This window comes from Hermetia illucens, chromosome 1, assembly GCF_905115235.1.
Source record: "Hermetia illucens chromosome 1, iHerIll2.2.curated.20191125, whole genome shotgun sequence".
Lineage (NCBI taxonomy): Eukaryota > Metazoa > Arthropoda > Insecta > Diptera > Stratiomyidae > Hermetia > Hermetia illucens.
This window is the reverse complement of record NC_051849.1, coordinates 63420575-63433655: the sequence shown is the minus strand read 5'-3', so window position 1 is coordinate 63433655 and position 13081 is coordinate 63420575. Positions and strand designations below refer to the sequence as shown.

The 13081-nt window shown below is 42.9% G+C and overlaps 1 protein-coding gene across 6 annotated transcripts in view; it reads right to left on the bottom strand.

Annotated features, from left to right (window-relative positions):
• The window catches only part of LOC119648308, a 680254-nt gene that overhangs the window by 656705 nt on the left and 10468 nt on the right, over positions 1 to 13081 (bottom strand). The window lies entirely within an intron of this gene.

The following is a 13081-nucleotide window of genomic DNA, read 5'->3' as shown; positions in this document are numbered from 1 at the left end:
ATTGCGCTTTCCCTGAAACTGAACAGAGCAACGTCGAATCTAGCAATATTTGTCAACCGAGTTGCTTAGATCATTTGGACAAATTAAATCACTAAATGTTACTTTAAAAAGTATAGGGACAAACGGTTTCGTCCAGCGTGACCGTGAGTGGCAACAGATGGAAAACGCTCCTTTATATATTCGGAAAAACACCCCAAGGGCGCGAATTATATCCACTGAAACCGCCAATAGTTTAAACCCAAGCTGGGTTAAAGCTAAATTATTGTTTAGGACAAGTAAGGGATCCTAAGTCCACATCCACCTGTTGTTGGACCGGACCAGGATCTAGGACTTAGGATCCCTCACTTATCCTAAACAATAAAATGTTACTTTGCTTTTCCGAGCAAAACCAAGAACCAGATAACAACAAACAGATCCTCCCGAGACTCCATGGAAGTAAATGCTCATCGATAAAAACGGGCTTTGAATATACCACCTACTTTCGACAGTTTCCGCAATTAGAGCCGTATATAGAAGCAAAAGGAGGCGACCATCAAATAACGATTTCTTTCAAGACTGATGTCATCTATTCCTAAAACGACTACTATCATAGATATTGCCCTCATAGACTTTCCGGGCTAGATCATCCTCATCCATACGAATTAAGTGACCCGCCCACCGTAACCTATTGATATAGATTTCGTCGTTATGTAGGCTCCGGAATCGTCCATCCTCACGTAGGGGGCCAAAATTCTTCGGAGGATTCTTCTCTCGAACGCGGCCAAGAGTTCACAATTTTTCTTACTAAGAACCCAAGTCTCCGAGCAATACATAAGAACTGGCAAGATCATTGTCTTGTACATTAAGAGCTTTGACCCTATGGTGAGACGTTTCGAGCGGAAAGCCTATTTCAGCTTACAAAAACTGTTCCGCTCGGGACTCTCACCGTTATATATTCATTGGATGTACACGACCATAATAAACCTTATTTTGATGTATGCTCCCATCGTCTGGTGGCCGAGGCTGCACTTTGCTTACAGCAACAAGCTACTTGCGTAAATTCAGAAGATCAGACAATGACTACTGCGCCGACTGCAGCACTCGAAGTAATCCTAAATCTACCACGGCGGTAAAAACGGAGAGCGGCTAACAACACATATAAGCTCGATACATATCGAGCGTGAAAAAGTGGCCAACTATCCCGTCATTCATCAATCAGGCTGTTCACAGGGCGGCCAGTTTTCAGATTTGTCTTTGAAATACGTTTTAATCACCAGAAGAGATAATGGGCGAAAAATGGGGGAAAAATGGCGGTTATTCCAGTCACTCGTTATGCCATTTTATTGGCTGATTGAACAAAACATTCTGCTACTAATGAGGAAACCGCCAAAGATCTGGATCTACAAAGGCGCGGCCAGAAACCAGTTTTCGATATCCTGAAAGTCTACTTTGAAAGGGAAATTTCAGGGATTCACGCAGCCGAAGGAAACAACATGTAAAAATCTTGGCGAAGGAACTTGGGGGCGGGTATTCCCAGAGCGACATTTTTGGTTGTCACCTAAAAAATAGGACATGAAAACCCTAGTCACAAACATGACATGAAAACCTAGTCAGATTGAAAATTTTTGAGTGGTGGTCTCACCCATATACAACCAATGTAAGGAGGGGGAGGAGGCGGTCCTGCGCATTATATGCAACTATATGGACTCCTCAGACCTGAAACGAAGGTACCTCGGCAAGGTTTTTCTGCAACGAGGAATCTGCCCACTTTTTGCCTTTGGAGTATGTTCTTAAATTCGCAAAAGCCTGCGAATGCCGCAGGCGAGAGGCCAATAAATAGGCGACTTCCGGGAATAGTACAATAAGTCTAACAAAAGGCTTGAGTGTTTGGAGCAGTATCGCTACACATAGGGTTTGGGACAGATATCAATGGCTGATGATTGGTAACGAGGCATTATCTCGGTGAATATCATTCAATGCAGTAAGTATAGAGGCATCATGTTGCTCAGTAACATCTGCCATACACCCAGAACATTATCGGCCTATATCCAAGCAAATTGTGGCGCAGGAGGGTTAGCAACAGCATTAATTCGACTGTGGATCACGCAGTACTTCAGAGCCTCAAACCTAACCCCAAATAAAAATTTCGGGAGTTGCCTCGGAAAAAGGACCCCGGCTATATATTCCGGCCTCCTTTCCCAGGGAAGTGTTCCACGCATTTCACGACGTAGCGCATCCAAGCATCAGGACGACAAATCGGTTAGTAACCGAGAAATACTTCTGGCCCTCCATGAATAAGGACATCAACTCCTGGGCCAGAGAGTGCATCGCATAGCAGAAGTGTAAAGTCTCCAGGCATGTAAGAAAAGAAGTGGGCTCATTTCCCCGCACTGCGAAACGGTTCCACACCTTACACCTCGACATCGTAGGTCCTTTGCGAGACTCGCACAGTTTCAGGTATTGCCTCACAATCATCGACAGATTTACGCGGTGGTCTGAGATAATACCTCTAAAGAACATTACCTCTTCCTTATCCAGGTTGAAGCCCGTTTGCGCCTCAAATCAACGTCGCGTTCGCTTCACCGAATGATGGAAAACGCAGCTCCGGGTTCAGTCGCAAGTCCCTAGGTTTCATCTGGGGGCGGAGGCCGACTATATTCTCAGTCACAGTGAGAGTAAAATTGTACATGACCATGAGAGATGATATCTCGACTAAATTGATAAGACTGATTAGCCTAACTACGACCTATATCCGAGGCCAGGTGAAATCAACGCTCAAATCCACACATTGATATTGGCAGCAAACTGAACCTATTACAGTTTACAACTGTTTCGTTCGAAACGTCTTACATAGGTATTCAAGACAATGATATTAACTTGAAGACTTGGGTTGTTAGCACGAAGAATTGTGCTCTCTTAGTGGCGTTCGGCAGAATTTTGCGAAGAATTTTTGATCCTCTACAGAATAATGGACGATTCCGTTGCCTATACATAGACCAACGTTATGGATCAAATCCGATTTAATAAGTGGCAGCTGGCGGGTTACTCAATCTGTGTGGAGGGCAATAATTATGGTAGAAAAAAATAGGTGGCAGACCATGACTGATATGGATCAATAGCCTAGATCAAGACGCCAAACCGACGAAAACCGAAATGTCTAAAGTAGAGATGAGTAGGTAATGTAATGTAATATTTCAAAAGTATGATATTACAATACCGTCGCCGAGTACGATCCAAACATTACAAAATCATCTAAAAATATAGCATTATGAAGCATTAGTTCATTACCAAGCATCGCCGCGTTACCAAGCATCGCCACATTACTTAGCATCATCGCATTACCTATCAAAGTTGCAATACCTAACATTACCTAGCATTATCGCATTACCAAAGATCATCATATTACCTCATCATATCATCCCATTACCAAGCATCATCGCATTACCAAGCATCATCGCATTACCTAGCATCATCGCATTACTAAGCATCATCCCATTACCTAGCAGCATCCCATTACCTAGCATCATCTCATTACCGAGTATCATTCCATTACCTAGTTTCACCTAACATTAGCACTTTTCGTAGTACAAGTGCCGCAGCTATCGATGCCGACGCCGAAAATCGGGCTAGCTCTGGGATTGCATTAGGTTGGCTCCGGGCTGGCATCGGGCTGACTTTTTCTCTGGTTTCGGACTGGCTTGGGCTTGCTTTAGATTCGCTTCGGTTCGGACGAGCTTTGGTTTTGGTCTAGGTTGGCTTTGGGTTGCTTTTGGGCTGGGGGTGCATATGCATATGGGGATGCAGATTCTTATCGTTAAGTTACAGATTGTGTTGTTATGGATTAGAATAAATGTCGGCTGCTGTATGGCGTTGGTCTCCGTAATATTTTCTAGTACAAGCTGCCAAGGCGACTATCGAGTGCTGATATCGACTATCAATTGCCAATCTGTTCCATTGGCCAGCTTAGATGTGAAAGGGTGATTTCAATTTTGTGTGTGATAGGCAAGGTTACATCTAAGTAAAGTAATGCTCGTTCGCAAAAATCACGAGTCCCTGATTTTTGCTTTTGAAAATATTCTAATATCTATTATCAGATATCATTTTCGGATCTTTCGTTTTTTTCTCCTCTTGCATGAAAGGTTTATTCCTTCTTTAGTGATACTTATTTGGGGCTGTCGTATACTTTACGCTTTGGATGTAATAAATGCATGCCAAATTATTCTAGTAATAAGTGATTTTTGGTACTATGGCCTGAACAACGTTAATATTTAATGGTGATAATAACATCAGATGCGCGGTTAAGGCAATTAAAGGTGATGTTTGTGAGATTACTTTGTAATATTACCTTTTTTAGAAAGTGGCATGATATTACCTACTAAGACGGTGTTTTGCGCACCTCTAGTGTAGAGTTTTGTGGAGCGGTTTCCACGCCGTTGATGATAACTTTGTTTAGCTACTAAGTATTGCTCTCATTATCAATCGGCGACTCTATTACACTTTGTTTCAGTGTGGGATATTGGGTTTGCTCTTGGAAGAATCTAAACTTTTCCTTACCATATCGAAGAAGCAACATAAAAAGTTTAAACCCTTTCTGGGTCATTTAATAAATAATAAAAAAATTACGTTTTAGGTTATATGTACACTTTGCCATTCGATGGCCTAAATCTTGGGGAAAATAATAATAAAATAGTTTTTATCTGACTTCTTTGGCCTGGAACTCATTCTCACAGGATAAAACATAATATGATTATCAAACTTTCAGCAGCATTTCTATGAAGTGTACCAGCGAGGAAGTATGTCTTTGAATTTAAGTTGATTCCCGCAAACGCTGAGTGAAAGCATAAAGCTCACAAAGTAAACTCATTTCCACACACTTGGTTGCTATCAACTAAAAATTTCCAAAAGAGAATTTCACCTATAAATCAACGATAAACTCCTTCTTTTCCGATAATACTCATATGACGTTGGAATACTGCAATTCGAAAGCACATCAAACGGAGTATCTACTTTAAGTGCAACCACTCGTACGAACCGTTGACCCGGATGGATAGTACACATGGAGTCACAGAACCAGCTATCGGAGAGAATGTACAAAAACATTGAATGTATAAGTATCGAAAAAAATCAATTCCCCTGGCAGCAAGGACCAGGAAGATCTCTACGTTGTGAACAATTTGGAGTAAGAGTAAAATTTCCCATAAGATTTCATAAAGGTAAGAAGGGAATTTAATGTATTTATTGAAATTGGGCCTCCTAATTCCTTCGGATTCCCTCCTCGCTCCTGCTCCTTTGGCAGGCATATCCAAGGGAACCTTGTTTTCCACCTAGAGCGCAGAAAATGCCCTTGTTCAGAGGAATTATTATATCCTGCGGATGTAAATGGTGCGCTCATCCATATGTGTTATGCACATTTCCGGAACCTATAGAAACTTTCATCGACCGTTGACCCCAGCACATGGGAATCCACACATATGAATGAAATTGGGGTAGCGTAAAATCTACTTCTCGAGAGGCAGGGCAAGCCATGAATAGAGCAGTTCATCCGAATAGCACGGACGAAGTATCTGCCATTCATACACATTCGGGCTTGAATTGTTCCAAGAGGCCAACTAAATTCCAGGACGTTGGAATTATTAAATGCAACAAAGGCTAGATCGCAACGGACATGAATAGAAGCCAACGGGATCAGGTATCAAAAGCCCATTCCTACAGGAGCGTGAACGTGCCGAGCCCCACGGCTCTCGGCAAAACTCATGGCATGCAAAGTGGTGATACAAAATAGGAAACTAAAGCAATAACCGATTTTAATGCCAACTATAAAATTAACAGCGGGAATTTATGGCATTTTTCGATAATGATTCGATAAAGGATAATGGTATGTGCATGAACGAACATTTGCTTACGGAAAGTAATATCTGTTTATGTGCAGGCACTTGTCCGATGTTATGACAGCGTAAAGGATGGAATGGCATGAGCTACTGAATGGCACAAAGCATGACTAACAATCAAAACAAAATGAGGAAATTGGGAATAAAACTAAGATTTGTTCGACAGTAAATATATCTTTTTTGTTTTTTTGGATCTAAATTCTATTAAATAGAGATTTTATTGAAAATACTGATCCGTTTCTAAATCACACTGAACTTTCATTTGTTTGATTGTTGCAGTCAGGTTTCATACTTCGGCTGTATAGACAAGTCTTACGCTTGTTCGACGACAAACAGGCTTTGGTATCTATGAAAAAAGGAAAAGAAATAAATTAATGAAATGAAGTAAAGTTAATGAAAACTCAACTAAGAAGGATAGAGAAAATCAAAAATTTCTGTATTTCGTCCTGGAATATTGTAGTGTCATGGCTGTAGTGGCTACTGTAGGCAAGGACACTATCAAAAGCTGGTCGAAAGGTAGGCCCAGGCAGGAGTCAGATACATCTCTCATACATACTTAGATCACGGTCAAGTTGCAAAGACGCTCGCTCTCTTTTCTGTTCATACTTTTCATACTATATCCAAAGACCCTGCATGCGAACAAAATGGGAGCTTTCAAGGCCGGAGGCGTAAATCGTCCGTAAGTTGTTCCGAGCAGAATCGAAAGAGCCCTGTAGAGGAATCTTACCATGGATAAAAAACCTTGCCAACCTCGATAAAAATTGATGACGAATGACTAACGTTTGTGTCACAGGAAAATGCCTAGCCGCCTCAGGAAATTGTTTGTTGAGATGAAGGCAAGTTTGGAAATTTGCGTAACTATTATTTCTTACAATTTTTAGAGAGTCAAGCGGAATCATAATTTTTATCACCCTAGGATAATATTAAAGCTGATATAAGTCAGTGAAATTCATCCAACATATAAAAATGAGGAGCTACATCTGTTTTATGTACACTCAAGGAATAGAATTCTGAGTAACCATCTGAGTGTTGGTTGGTTGAAGTCCACCAAAATGCAAAAAAAGATGGGGAAATTGACGTGAAGTCCTGTCGCAAACACTGAAAGTTGCAGTGAAATGTGCCGTTGATACGTGCTTCTACGCCTTTGTTCTATGAAGGCGCCGGAACGTGTTGTCGACCCTTAGTCCCCGTCGGGTCAACATCTAGAGTTTCGGGTGTCATGTAACCGATGCGGTAGACCGCACTACATTCTGGAATATAATGCAAGTGGAAAATGAGAAACTCGTCGCACCAGGTATCAAAGGTTTTGCGCATATCTTATGTAAGATTATTTGAGGGGTGTTTCTTCAACTCTTAATATTGATGTATTTGCCTCGAAGCCGAAAATTCGCTGTGGTATAAGTTACCGAGCAATACGCTAGGAAACTCAACAACCGGGAAAATAAGAATTGTTGGATAGTCTATGGGATACAAATTCGGGTCGTACAGATGTTTAGATTATGGACAACATGTGTAACCTGTCGCGGTCATATGTCAACTAGGTCATAAAGTGAATATATGCAACGAAAAGGAGAGTTGCATCTAATCCAGGAATCGTGACGCGTCAGATGAGAGCTGAGAGATACTGCTGGCTCGAGGCGGTGTCCCCTCGTCAGAGCAGAACTGGAAGAAGCTAGCACGAGGTTAACGTGATCAGCATCCTAAAGAAACAATATCCACCGGAGTGCAACCGTTCGTAAGTTGCCAGCCGCAGTTCCCTGCGGACTGAGGAAAAGCTGATCTTGTGTTCACCAGGTAAAGAATACCGAAAAAAAGACCCCAACTTCATGGCACTCCGACTTGTCAACTAACACTGCCACTTCGTTCATAACGGCATTTGCTGTAAATGCCGAAAAGGATGGCTTTGTCTAGATTCGGTCTTTAGAGGTAATAGTTTTCAGCGTCTATTTAACTCCGACTAAGACGATGTTGGGTTTCCGACGCAGCCTTGATGCCCTAGACGTACGCTGTCTTGGTCTACGAGAGGTGTTCCTGGCTGGGGGTAACTTCGTTGCCAGGACACTCAAATGGGCATGTCTCACTTAAACTCCAAGGGAAAACGGATTCTCGAAAAAGAAAGTAAGAACAGAGATCGTAGTTTAAACATTAAATCCACATTAACGTTCTGGCACCAGGCTACGAAGGAAGCATTCCCGACGTAACCATTGCGTCGAAATCACTGGTATGAAGAGTTGAAGACTTTTCGAAAAGCAACCACCAACGCATCACGTTCGAAGTAGCACCTCTCAGTGTGCCCCGCTCAGACCCTCTTCTGTACGTGGAAATCACGAACGTGAACATTGGAAGATTTTGCCGAAGCTCTTGAAGTAGGTGGAGCTGCGCAGGTAGCCAATCCAGGGGATGGTGACACTGTAGCTGACTTTGTCGTAATTTACCAAAAGTAATGTACCAAAAGTGCACGGAGCTTCGATGCCCAGGAGGGCAATTTTTCTTTTCTAGCATTTTTTTTCGTCTATCTATTGGTGGGTGTTTGAAAGTGCCGAGCTCCGGGAAGGAGTGTCACAAGCTCCACGCTTGACACAACGCCCTAAACGACCAAGAGAAGACATGTAAATAATAAACAGAAACAAATTGCTGGCAGGAGCTGGACGATGAGATGAATGGAAAACGGTGATCACTTGGTTACACTGAAGCTCGAAAAATGTAGGCCCTGCAGAAAACTACTGAAGGCCAAACAGATGGACTGTATTTAAGGGCATTATTCCCTGCATATTTCATGCAGGTTGGGAACAGCAGTGAGGAAGGCGCCGAGGTTTGCTTATTTATCTCTATAAAAGAGTTTGAAAAGGCAGTCGTCTTATTGAAAACCCAAAAAGTGTCAACATCCGATGGTGTTCCACCACCACACCTACTGCTCGGCACACTTATGTAACGCTTGTGCGAAGAGCTAATCAAAATCAGACCCCCTAAAGCGATACGTATTGCCAGAGTCTTATTCCCGTGCTATCATGCAAATCGTAGATGTGGTTCATCACGCGGAGGCACGTCGCCACTTGTTGCCGGGATCACTATTCAACAACCCCAAAGCAAATTTTCCATATCGATCTGACGGGTAAGCTGATGAATCACTGCCCATGGTTTCAGACTTGCGCTAGGAAAAAACTGAAGCAGTCATCCTGCGTAACATGGGTAACATATCAATCGGCGAATCGATAATCGAGGCAAAACCTATAGTTAAGTACCTTGGACTGACGCTTGATTCACAGATGAGCTTTCTCAAGGAAACCAAACAGGAGCCAAGAAGATTGCTCTCTAGCAGGCAACGTTTTTTAATGAGTGCAACATTATTTGCAGGTACGGAAACAGGGTGCTTTCTGGGTGGCGTCTGCCACTGTCACTGTCTCTGAAGCGGCTATGATAGTGATCGCAGGAGAATTTTCGTTATCTTCCTTGCTAAGGGACGAAAAGCCATGCACAAGCAAGAGCAAGGGAGAAGACCCAAGGAAAGCGGTTGCTGGTGAAGACCGGCAATGTACACTAGATGAAAGGCAACTCTCTTGGCAAAACAAGACAAGAGGCAGATGGACTGCCTGCTCATTGGAATCGGAACGATGGACGACGACGATGAGACAGATTATTTCCTTACAAAACTAGTAAGGGAGTATGGAGGATTTCAGTCTAACGTCTTACGACGCGACGGCGCCTATTACATCTTTTTTTCTTGTGGAAGTTTAAAGGTATTCATCAAAAACTTTATTTAAGCACAGGGGAGCCTCCTCCAGACAACATTATTGGAAAAATGCTGAGGAGCGCTGACTAAGGGAACCATGTTGCGCATTACGTTCGGGTTCTCCGTGTTGAAATGACGATAGAGTTTGATTGGTGGAAGAACCGGATGTCAGAGGTTTCGTTTAACTAACAGTTCCCTTCCAATTCTCCCGTCCAGTTAGAGCTCCCTGATTTGAAGACTCCCCAAGGCGGGAGAGCAGGAAGCTAGCTCGACGTAATGTGGCAAACGTTCCCGGGTTAGTTCTCTAATGATGGAGGGGTGTTTAGTTGGTAATCCGACGGTGTACCGCTGCGGGAATCCAATTTTCCCTACCCATCGACCCTTATCAAGCAAAAATGTTTGTGCATCTAGTATGTCAGACTGTTCACTTCAGTCAAGGTCTTAGATTGCAATAAATTTGGACAAAAGAGACGACTTTGACCTGCACCTATTATAACTTTACAAGTATTAGTGCGATTTCCACCAGTGTGGTATGGTCTATGTTATAGGTTATATTATTGCAAAATTTCATGATTGTTCAAAGAACTTACGACGTTTACGTTTTCTGAAAAGTACAGTAATGTACTATTATTGACTTTGTTTGAACAGATATCGGTATGCAGGTTGTTCTGAGATTTAGACACCTTATATTGACAGCTTCATGATTTTGAAATTTTTGTTTTGAGTAGTTTCTGAGAACAGGTCCGTGAAAGAAATGATTATACTCCGGCTCTTGCATTCACTCCTTTTGCATAAAATGTCAAAGCTGAGGCCAGCTCCCACTAAATTTAGTGTCAATAGGAGTAACTGCATCTGAGAAAAGTACCCGTAACAGACAGACAGTAAGCCGATTTCAATTAGGTTGGTCCTTTACAACATGAATGTCTCCTTCAATAATGGCATCCTGGAATACAAGGAAAGTCACAGTCCTAGAATTGGCGACTCTAGTAAACACTTGTTTCCCAATTCCGCACTATAATTTGATTCCCTGGTATGTTTTCCTGATGCCAACGACAGTGAAATGCGCACCAGCTTAACTAACCAAATATGCATTCTTTTCAAATTTGAGAATAATGGAAAACTGCTTTTTAAATGCGTCTTGCTTACAAATAGTCAAATCCAACAAAACAATTGATTCAAGGTGATAGTTTAAAAGGACCCTACGCATCTGGATTGTCGATTCCTGGCAATATGCTTGAACCCGTAATAAAGTTGTCACCTTTCTCAATGTGTCACCTACTGCCACTTCTGCCTTCTCATCACCACGGGCATCTGGTCCTAAGTTTCTCATTTATCTGATAGCACTACGCAACCGGTAAACGTGGGGCACGTGGGCCATACGATCGTGTGCGGACAGCGATATTTTGGAGGTGTTGGTCGAGTTCGCGAACAAAATTCACAAGGTGCACGCAGGCCCCGCACTAGTCCACCATTGTGGCGAAACTGAGGCGGCGATAAATCTCTTGCGTTTGAGAGAGCGGTCGTGAATTTCGACGTAAGCCGCAAGAAATGGGCGTCCGGATAGCCGTCGTGATCTGCATCGAACTATGGCGCGTGCTAATACGTCGTAGGTTTACAAATCAGGCCACGAAATGTACCAGCTTGTGCACTTTCCTCGCCAATCCAAAAAAAATAAGTTTGCTGCGGGACCAGGTAACTTCTAGCCGAAGCGCAGCAACTACATTCCATAATTTTTGAGGGCGTTGCCGACCCACGCATTCGCGCAACCCTACAAAAATATCGTAACATTGTTTCCGAATATAATATATTAAGCAGCTCAGCAGGCTTTTCAGCACCATATCAAGACTCCTGGCTCCCCAATCTTCTCGAAGGTGCGGCCTTTATTACCCCTTAAGCTCGATGTTGCGCGGAAAGAGTTTGAACAACTACTTAAATAGGGTATATGCAGACTTTTCTACAGCTCTAAGTCATCTCTACTCCGTATGATGTCCAAGCATAATGTCGAATCGCGACTTTGTGGAGATCAGAGACGCCTGGCTGGCTCAGACGGTTCCGAACCGGTACCCCATTCGACTAATCCAGGACGTTACTTAGAAAATTGTTGTGTCGTTTCAACCTTGTATCTCGCCAAGGCTTACTATCAAATCCCTTCCCCGTTCGAGTTCAATGCGGTGCAAATCTTCCAGAAATTCATCCACTCTGCACTATGAAACTTGAACTTCTGTTTTGTTTACATGAATTTTTCAACGGTCTAATTCTTAGCGTTGAAAAGTGTAGATTTCCACAGCGGCAGCTGAAATTTCTAAGCCATTCCACCACTTTTGAAGGCATACAACCCGACCTAGACAAGGTGCAACCAATCGCGTGCTCTCTGCTGCCAAAGACGGTCAAGGACTTTGGAAGGTTTCTGCGTATGGTAAACTTCTGCCGTCGTCTCCTGTCCAAAGTCGCTCATCACCAGGCCTTACTTAACGTCTTTCTGTCTGGTCCTAAAACCATAGAATCGCGAAAGGTTGGTCTCCGGAAGTTCAAGCTTTGGAAACACTCAAGCAACAGCTGGTCGATGCTACACTTTTGGCATTCTCGCAACAAAATGCACTCCTGGGCATGTTTGCCGATGCTCCACAAATCTCAATAACCACTGCTCTTCAACTAATGGCAACCGTTGAGTTTCATCTTAAAACAGTTGAATCCCGCTCAACGGAATTACTGCAACTGCGCTCCCCAAAGGGCTTAACACCCGCATACATAAAAAAAATACAAATAAGAAAAGCATCAGCGCTCTCCCACGTACGATGAAAATATCAATGCATCGAAATGCATGCTCAGCATTCTTACCAGGGAAGACAGAACCTACCTAACTCCTTTACCATGTTAAGATGTTAGCACCTGATCGGCAGGTTCCTAGACACAATTGGCAAAATGTTGTAAAGGGTCGTTTATAACAGGATTCTCCCTGTCGCTGAAAACGGCAAAAACCTGTTTGAGCGTCAATATCAAGAGTCAATTCGAGCTAGGACAAATGCTACTTGGAAATAGGTGTTCAGAGAGAATTACGCTTTGAGCAAAAATAGCTGGTGTGAGACAAACGATGGACCCAGGGAGTACATCGCCAGAGGCTGACATCATCAGACTCGGTAGTAAGTTCTCTATGGTGGTGTATATGTTATACAGTTCTTGTACATTCTGTTCTAAAATAGGCCCAGATTGTGGGCTTCGCAGATGACCTGGCCGTAGTTGGAAACACAGAGCATTAAAAAAATGAGTAGGTCTACACAAGAGAAGATTGAAACGATGATTCTCACAAACCGCCAGAAAAAAACAGTATCAAAGTGGAAGTCAATAGGCATTCATCTCAAGGACGGCTATCAAATATCTGGGTTAAAGCAGGCATGATGAAACCAGTGGAGAACAAAGGGGTGCGGTTACTGTATTAACTGATCTCTAACAGTAGGGAATGGGTCGGCGGAGTTATAAGGAACCT